The sequence below is a fragment of the Gossypium hirsutum genome, chromosome A09 (genome assembly GCF_007990345.1).
Source record: "Gossypium hirsutum isolate 1008001.06 chromosome A09, Gossypium_hirsutum_v2.1, whole genome shotgun sequence".
Lineage (NCBI taxonomy): Eukaryota > Viridiplantae > Streptophyta > Magnoliopsida > Malvales > Malvaceae > Gossypium > Gossypium hirsutum.
Genome location: NC_053432.1, coordinates 26,648,073 through 26,657,103, shown reverse-complemented (window position 1 = coordinate 26,657,103; position 9,031 = coordinate 26,648,073).

The following is a 9,031-nucleotide window of genomic DNA, read 5'->3' as shown; positions in this document are numbered from 1 at the left end:
GACTTCTGTTGTGCCCCGAGAGCAAGTAACTTGGGAGTTTTTCCAAACTGAGTTTCGGAAAAAGTATATCAGTCAGAGATTTGTTGATCAAAAACGGAAGGAATTTCTTGAGCTTAAGCAAGGTTCTATGTCGGTTACTGATTACGAGCGAAAATTTGTTAGACTTAGCAAATACGCTCGGGAATGTGTTTCGTCCGAGGCTATTATGTGTAAACGCTTCGAGGATGGGCTGAATGAAGATATAAAAATGTTCGTTGGCGTTCTTGAAATACGAGAGTTCGTAGTACTTGTCGAGCGAGCTTGTAAAGCCGAAGAGCTTAGAAAAGAAAAACAAAAAGTTGATGAGGGAACTGGAGAGTTTCGTAAAAGATCTTCAGGAAAGTCTCTTCAACAGGCATCGAAGAAATTTCGAGATGATGTGGGCTGGTCGAGAGGCACTTCGGGCCTTTTTAGACGAGATCGTGATCGACCCCCTGTGGGTACACGAGGCACTTCGGTCGCCAGTGTTGGGAATGAACGTCGAGACAGAATGAAATGTCGATATTGCGGTAAATGGCATTCGGGGAGTTGTAGATTCCCTGACCGCTCCTGTTACAAGTGCGGATCAGTTGACCACTTCATTAAAGATTGCCCGAAGTTGTCTGAACAGAATGAAAATCAGAGTGGGAAACCGGGTGCTACCACTGCTCGAGGTAGACCATCTGGAAATACGGGCAATGCTAGTGGTGGCCAGAGAGGATCTAGAGATGCTACGACCAGATCCAAGGCTCGTGCGCCTGCTAGAGCTTATGCTATACGTGCCCGCGAGGATGCTTCTTCGCCTGATGTTATTACCGGTACTTTTACTCTCTTTGATACTAATGTAATTGCTTTGATTGACCCCGGTTCTACTCATTCTTACATATGTGAAACCTTAGCATCCAGTAAGACTTTACCTATTGAGTCTACTGAGTTCGTAATTCGGGTGTCAAATCCCTTGGGTCGTTACGTGCTTGTCGACAAAGTGTGTAAGAAATGTCCCCTAGAAATTCGAGGTTCCTGTTTTTCGGCGGACTTGATGCTTTTGCCGTTTGATGAATTTGATGTTATTCTTGGTTTGGATTGGTTGACCGCGCATGATGCGGTTGTGAATTGGAAAAGCAAGACTATTGATTTGAGGTGCGCAAATAACGAAGTAATCCGAGTTGAGTCTACGGACTTGGAGGGGATGCCAGCTATAATATCAGCAATGTTGGCCCAGAAATATGTAAGAAAAGTGTGCGAAGCATACCTTGCGTATGTACTGGATGACAAAGAATTAGACAAGAAACCCGAATCTGTGAATACCCGGATGTTTTTCCTGAAGGATTACCGGGTTTACCACTTGTTCGGGAGGTAGAGTTTGGTATTGAGCTTGTACCTGGGACTACGCCGATTTCGATAGCTCCGTATCGTATGGCACCAACCGAGTTAAAAGAGTTGAAAGCTCAGTTGCAAGAATTGACGGATAGAGGTTTTGCTCGACCAAGTTTCTCACCTTGGGGTGCACCAGTATTGTTCGTGAAAAAGAAGGACAGAACCATGAGGTTGTGCATTGACTATCGTCAACTGAATGAAGTGACGATAAAGAACAAATATCCGTTACCATGTATCGATGATTTGTTCGACCAACTCAAGGGAGCCTTAGTGTTCTCAAAAATAGATTTGAGATCGGGCTATTATCAGTTGCGAATTCGAGATTCGGACATACCCAAAACTGCCTTCAGAACGAGATATGGTCACTACGAGTTCTTAGTGATGCCGTTTGGGTCACTAATGCCCCTGCGGTATTTATGGATTTGATGAATCGGATCTTCAGACCATATTTGGATCGGTTCGTAGTTGTGTTCATTGATGACATCTTGGTCTATTCAAGAGATGAGACCGAACATGCTGAGCATCTGAGGCTAGTGTTGCAAATTTTGCGGGATAAGCAGTTATATGCTAAGTTCAGTAAGTGTGAGTTCTGGTTAAGAGAGGTTAGCTTCTTGGGTCATGTAGTATCCGCATCGGGTATTCGAGTTGACCCGAACAAAATTTCAGCCATACTTAATTGGAAACCTCCGAGAAATATTACTGAGGTTCGGAGCTTTTTGGGGCTCGCCGGTTATTACCGACGATTTGTCAAAGGTTTCTCGATGATAGCCACACCAATGACGAAGCTACTTCAAAAGGATGTTAAGTTCGAATGGACGGAGAAATGTCAGAAAAGTTTTGATCAACTAAAAACTTATTTGACTGAAGCTCCAATTTTAGTGCAACCCGAATCAGGCAAAGAGTTTGTCATTTATAGTGACGCATCCCTACTTGGGTTGGGTTGCGTATTGATGCAAGAAGGTCGAGTGGTGGCCTATGCGTCGAGACAATTAAAGCCACATGAGAAAAATTATCCGACCCATGATCTTGAACTAGCTGCCATCGTATTTGCTTTAAAAATATGGCGACATTACTAATTTGGTGAGAAGTGCCATGTATTTTCGGATCACAAAAGTCTCAAAAATTTGATGACTCAAAGAGACTTAAATCTGCGACAAAGACGTTGGCTTGAGTTGTTGAAAGATTACGAGCTTGTCATTGATTACCACCCGGGAAAGGCTAATATGGTTGCGGACGCCTTAAGCCGGAAATCATTGTTTGCTTTACGAGCGATGAATGTGCACTTGTCTGTTCTACCCGACAATGTGTTAGTAGCTGAATTAAAAGCCAAACCATTATTGATTCATCAAATTCGTGAAGCCCAGAAAGTTGATGATGAATTGGTTGCAAAACGGGCTGAGTGTGCTCTGAACAAGGAATCGGAGTTTCAAATTGATGATGATGATTGTTTGAGGTTCAGAAGTCGTTTGTGTATTCCAAGGAGTTCGGAACTCATTTCGATGATTCTGAACGAAGCCCATTGTAGCCGAATGTCAATTCACCCGGAGAGTACGAAAATGTACAACGAGTTGAAACGTTGGTTTTGGTGGCATGGTATGAAACGAGACATCTCCGACTTTGTTTCGAGATGTTTAATATGTCAACAAGTGAAAGCGGAACATCAAGTGCCTTCAGGATTATTTCAGCCGATCATGATACCCGAGTGGAAATGGGATCGAGTCACAATGGACTTTGTGTCCGGACTGCCATTGTCAACAAGTAAGAAGGATGCGATTTGGGTTGTTGTTGATAGACTGACTAAGTCGGCTCACTTTATCCCTGTGCGTACGAATTTTTCATTGGATAAACTAGCCGAATTGTATGTTTCTCAGATTGTGAGATTACACGGGGTACCTATTTCTATCGTGTCGGATAGAGATCCGAGATTCACCTCACGATTTTGGAGGAAATTGCAAGAAGCTTTGGGTACCAAGCTGCATTTTAGCACTGCTTTTCATCCCCAAACCGATGGTCAATCTGAGCGGATAATTCAGATACTTGAGGATATGTTGAGATGTTGCATCCTCGAGTTCAGTAGTTCATGAGAACGGTATTTACCTTTGATTGAATTCGCTTACAACAATAGTTTTCAATCAAGTATTAAGATGGCACCTTACGAGGCTTTGTACGGTTGTAAATGCCGTACACCATTGTTTTGGACCGAGCTCGGTGAAAGTAAAGTTTTCGGAGTTGATTTGATTAAGGATGCCGAACAGAAAGTAAGGGTAATCCGTGAAAGTCTGAAAGCAGCCACAGATCGTCAAAAATCGTATGCGGATTTGAAACGAAGGGACATTGAATATCAGGTGGGAGATAAAGTGTTCCTTAAAGTTTCGCCTTGGAAAAAGGTACTCAGGTTTGGCCGTAAGGGCAAGTTGAGCCCGAGATTCATTGGGCCGTACGAAATCTCTGAACGAGTTGGTCCGGTTGCGTATAGATTGATTTTGCCCCTGAGCTTGAAATTCACGACGTCTTTCATGTTTCGATGCTTCGACGCTATCGATCTGATCCATCGCACATAATTAGCCCATCAGAGGTTGAAATTCAAGCCGATATGAGTTATGAAGAAGAACCGATGCGTATCCTAGCTCGTGAAGTGAAGGAGTTGCGAAACAAAAGGGTTCCGTTAGTGAAGGTGTTATGGCTCAAACACGGGATCGAGGAAGCTACTTGGGAAACCGAGAGCTCGATGAAAGAATGATACCCAAACCTATTTACCGGTAAGATTTTCGGGGACGAAAATTTCTTAAGTGGGGGAGAGTTGTGACAGCCCAAAATTGACCCTAGTCGAGAAGTGGTTTCAGGACCGCTAAACCGAGTCACCGAAATGTTTGAATGTGATATTTATTGTCTAGAATATGTAATTATGAATGTGTGAAAATTTCAAGGTTCGAATTAGTCGATTGCATGTGAATTTAGTCAATAGGACTTATGTGAGAAAATTTTAAAATGTGATAGGTCAATGCGTAAGGACCTATTAGTGCATGTGGAAAAAGGGGGGACTTGCATGTCAAATTCCCCCCTACTAGTAGTGGCCGGCCATGACAAGCATGGTAGACCAAGTGTGATGGGCAAGACATGTCATAGACATGTCTTGTTGGTGCATCATGGGTGGAAAAAAATAAAATAATGAGCATGGAAATTAAATTATGAAAGGGAATATGATGAAAACAAAAAAAGTGTGCGGTTGTTTCTCCCCTCCCCCATTTTGCCGAAACTAGAAAGAAAAAGAAAGAAAAAAAAACTGCTCATCCTTTGGTTCATCCTTGGCCAAAAGTTTTAAGGAGGAAGGAAGAAGAAAGGTTGAAGAGGTTCGGCCATGCATGTAGCTAGGCTAAGGTATGTTTGATGATGTTCCATGAGATGCATGCATGTTTTAGTTGTTAGCTTGAGTCTACCTAGCCCATGGTCTAAATCTTGCTATGTGATGGAAATGACACTCGGCCATGGATGCATCATTCTTGGTTGATGTTTGATGTTGTGGTGATGAGGCATGAAGATGAGTTAAGATTCGGCCTAGGTGGATTTTGTGTTAATGCCATTGCATGCTAAATATGAAGCTTGTTAATGATGCATGTGATGGTGGATTGATGATTCTTGACTCTCCTTTTTAGCATTTTTGAGTGAGCACATATGTGCATTGGTTGCTAGATGGGGAAGAATCGGCTAGCAAGTTGTGTGCTAAGGCCGAATATAACTTTTGTATGTTAATGAGCAATGCATGTGTTAAATTGATGGAAAGGGAGAGGATGCTTTACTAGTGTATATATGTGCGTATTAGCCAAGTTTTGATCTTGAAACAAAAGGGTGTTTAGGCAATACAAGTGACCATACTTGTAGAATGTATTAAGTGTTGAAATCGGCCCCAAAATGGACATGCATATTCGGCCAAGGGGAAAAATTGGCTAATGTTGAGTTTGATTCATGATTCCGTACATATGTGACTTTAATGTCTAATTTATAAATATGGGCTAAGTACCTTGTGTTCCTCTTTTCGATGCTCAAATGATTAAATCAATTTATTTGTTTAATTAAGCTCAAGAGCAAAGGGGAAATAAATCCGATAAAGGGAAGGAAAAAGTGGTCGAATAGCTATCGGAATCGTTCGACAACACCCGAGGTAAGTTCTTGAGTAAGAGAGCTTAAATTAAGATTTGATTAGATCATGTTTTAAGTAAACAAAATCATGCTCTTTGTGTGTGGCTATTGAGCCGAAATTCCAAGAATGATAAATGTCTTGTGTTTGAGTTTTGCTAACGAAAACGAAATAAGAATGTGCCATGATTTATTGTTAAATGTGCATGGTTATTTGAATGATGTCTGGCCTAAGTCCCGAAGGCTTTGTGCTAAGTGACCATATCCGGACTAAGATCCGAAGGATTTTGTGCGAGATACTAATTCCGGGCTAAGCCCGAAGGCATTTGTGCGAGTTACTAAATCCGGGTTAAGTCCCGAAGGCATTTGTACGAGTTACTATAACCGGGCTATGTCCCGAAGGCATTTGAACGAGGAGCTATATCCGGTTAAATTCCGAAGGTACGTGATTTGGGAGTGAATAATCTTGCTGTAAAAATTTCAGTTAATGCTCTAGAAACATCCCAACATTGAGGTATGTTTCGTATGTGCTTGAATTTAGTTGAGCCCTTACAAATAAGTATTCGCTCAGTTGATAAACGAGCTACCGGCCTTTGGCTAAGTTGATCTTTTGTGTATGTACATAAGGGTTGGTAATGTGAAGCAAGTATGATATCGAAAATTTGTGCATATGAAATTATCCGTTTAGCTATATGAATGCTATACTTTGTTGTGCTGGAATTCCTTGCTCAAAACTTACTAAGCATAAATTGCTTACTCCGTTTCATTGCTCCTCTGTTTTATAGATTTGGTTCTCCAGCTATCGGACTCGGGATCTTGAAGTCAAAGTCGCCCACACTATCAAAGCCCCTTTTTGGTACAATTTTGGTTGAACTTCGAAATGGCATGTATAGGACTACCCGTTTGTTGTGGGTTGTGGACCCTTTGGACTTGTATAATTTTGGATAGCCATGCGAAAATGGCTTATATGTGTTTGAGTATAATGTTATAATCATTCGGTGTGGATATGCTTGACAAGGATTAGCCATGGGAATGGTTAATCACTATCATAAATTGTGCTATTTATGCAAAAAGGGCTAGTTGAATCATGGAAACCATGAAATAGGTAAAGTCCACCTTAAAGGCAGATGCTGACAGCAGCAGTGATGTAGATTTGGAAAATCACTAAAAATTGTATGAAGGGAATTAAATAGTGAATAAATTATGTAAACAAACCTTGATGAATCTACTTTCATAGGAAAGTAACGAAACAATCATACGGACAGTATGTTAAGAGATATTCAGGTTCTCGTGAGACAGGGCCAGAACGGTTTCTGGATTTCCTGTTCCGACTTTGGAAATTCATTATAAATTAACCAGAGATAATTAGGAGTCATACCATATATGGATAGATTCCTCTCTGAGTCTAGTTTCTATAAAAACAAACGGCATCAGTATTGGAGCCCTGTACAAGGAGATATCCAAGTCGTAATGCGCAAAGGTCAGGGTAGTCGATCCCTGTAACATGGGAGACTTTGACTAATAAACTGTACTAATTGGCCCGACCAAAAATTCTAGAAAAAAATATGTAGATGGCAATATGAGTCTTGTTTCAGCGAAAAATCACGAAACTGATTTTCGAGTTGTGAAACTCAAGATATGATTTTTTAAAGCGACTAGTACGCAGATTGGCAGTGTCTGGGAAATATTTTTATAAGGGGTTTAAAGTCTGTTAACACCTCGTGTTCGACTCCGGTGTCGGTCTCGGGTTCGGGGTGTTACACATTGGGCCGTATGAAATCTCCGAACGAGTTGGTCCAGTTGCATATAGGTTGCTTTTACCCCATGAACTTGAAAGGATCCACAATGTTTTTCATGTTTCGATGCTTCGACGTTACAGATCTGATCCCTCGCACATAATAAGTCCCTCCGAGGTTGAAATTCAAACCGATATGAGTTATGAAGAAGAACCAATTCGTATCCTAGCTCGTGAAGTGAGAGAGTTGCGAAACAAAAAGGTTCCTTTAGTAAAAGTGTTATGGCTCAAACACGGGATGGAAGAATCTACTTGGGAACCCGAGAACTCTATGAAAGAACGATACCCAAACTTATTTACCGGTAAGATTTTCGGGGACGAAAATTTCTTAAGTGGGGGAGAGTTGTGACAGCCCTAAAGTGACCCTAGTCGGAAAGCGGTTTTGGGACCGCTAAACTGAGCCACCAAATTATTTGAATATGATATTTATTGTCCAAAATATGTGAATATGAATGTGTGAAAGTTTTAAGCTTCGATTTAGTAAATTGCATGTGAATTTAGTCAATAGGACTTATGTGTGACACTTTTGAAATGTGATAGGTTAATCTATAAGGATCTATTAGTGCATGTAATCAAAAGGGTGGACTTGCATGTCAAATTTACGCCCCTAATTAGTAGTGGCCGGCCATGAGCATGAGGGTGGACAAAATGTTATGGCTAAAAAACATGTCATGAACATGTTGGGTTAATGCTTTATGTTAGGAAAAATAAAATAAGGAGTATGGGCAATAAAATAATAATGGGAAGGTAAATGATGATGAAAAAAAAAGAAAGAAAAAAAGCACTCATGTTGTTCTTGGTCGAATAGAAGAAAAAGAAAGAAAAAAAGCTCTCATGTTGTTCTTGGCCGAATAGAAGAAAGAAAAAGAAGGAAAAGAGGTTTGAGGAAATCGGCTATGGTGGTTTGCTAGACTAAGGTATGTTTGATGATGTTCCATGAGATGCATGCATGTTTTAGTTGTTAGCTTGAGTTCTACCTAGCCCATGGTCTAAATCTTGCTATGTGATGGAGATGACACTCGGCCGTGGATGTATCATTCTTGCTTGGTGTTGATGTTGTGTTGATGAGATATCAAGTTATTTTTGTGACCCAAGTTGAGATTTGGATTTTGGAATGAGTAAGGTTTTCGGCTATGGTAATTATAAGGGTGATGGATGTTGTTTCATGCTAAATCTAGATGAACAATGTTAGTGCTTATATCTCGATATTTATGAATTTCTTTCTTGGTTTTACCTCAAACCCATGAAGTATTTTTAATTGGTGTTGTTAGAGGTTTCGGTCATGGGATTATAAGCTTGTTAGTTTTGATGGTGAAATTTATGCCTTGTAAAGGTAAATGGTTCAAAGGAACATTCGGCCATGATGTAAAAATTATGGTGAAGTGATGTTAAATGCTTTGAATATTGAATATATATATATTGTTATAAGTTGAATTTAAGGTTTGCTAAATTGTCTTTGTCATTGCCGAATGTGTGTATAGTTAAAGAGAATTTGTTTAAGTGCTTAGTTAATTGATATTGAGTTAATGATATGTGTATTCGGTCATAAAGTTGCACATGAGGAAATGTTAGATTAATGGTATTAAATTGCTTAATGTGATTAAAAATGCGTATGACCATTTTGTATTTGAGCTAAAGGTGGCCATATGACCTATCAAATTCATTGTCATATTCGGCCATAAGCTAGCATAATGAGACTTTAATAAG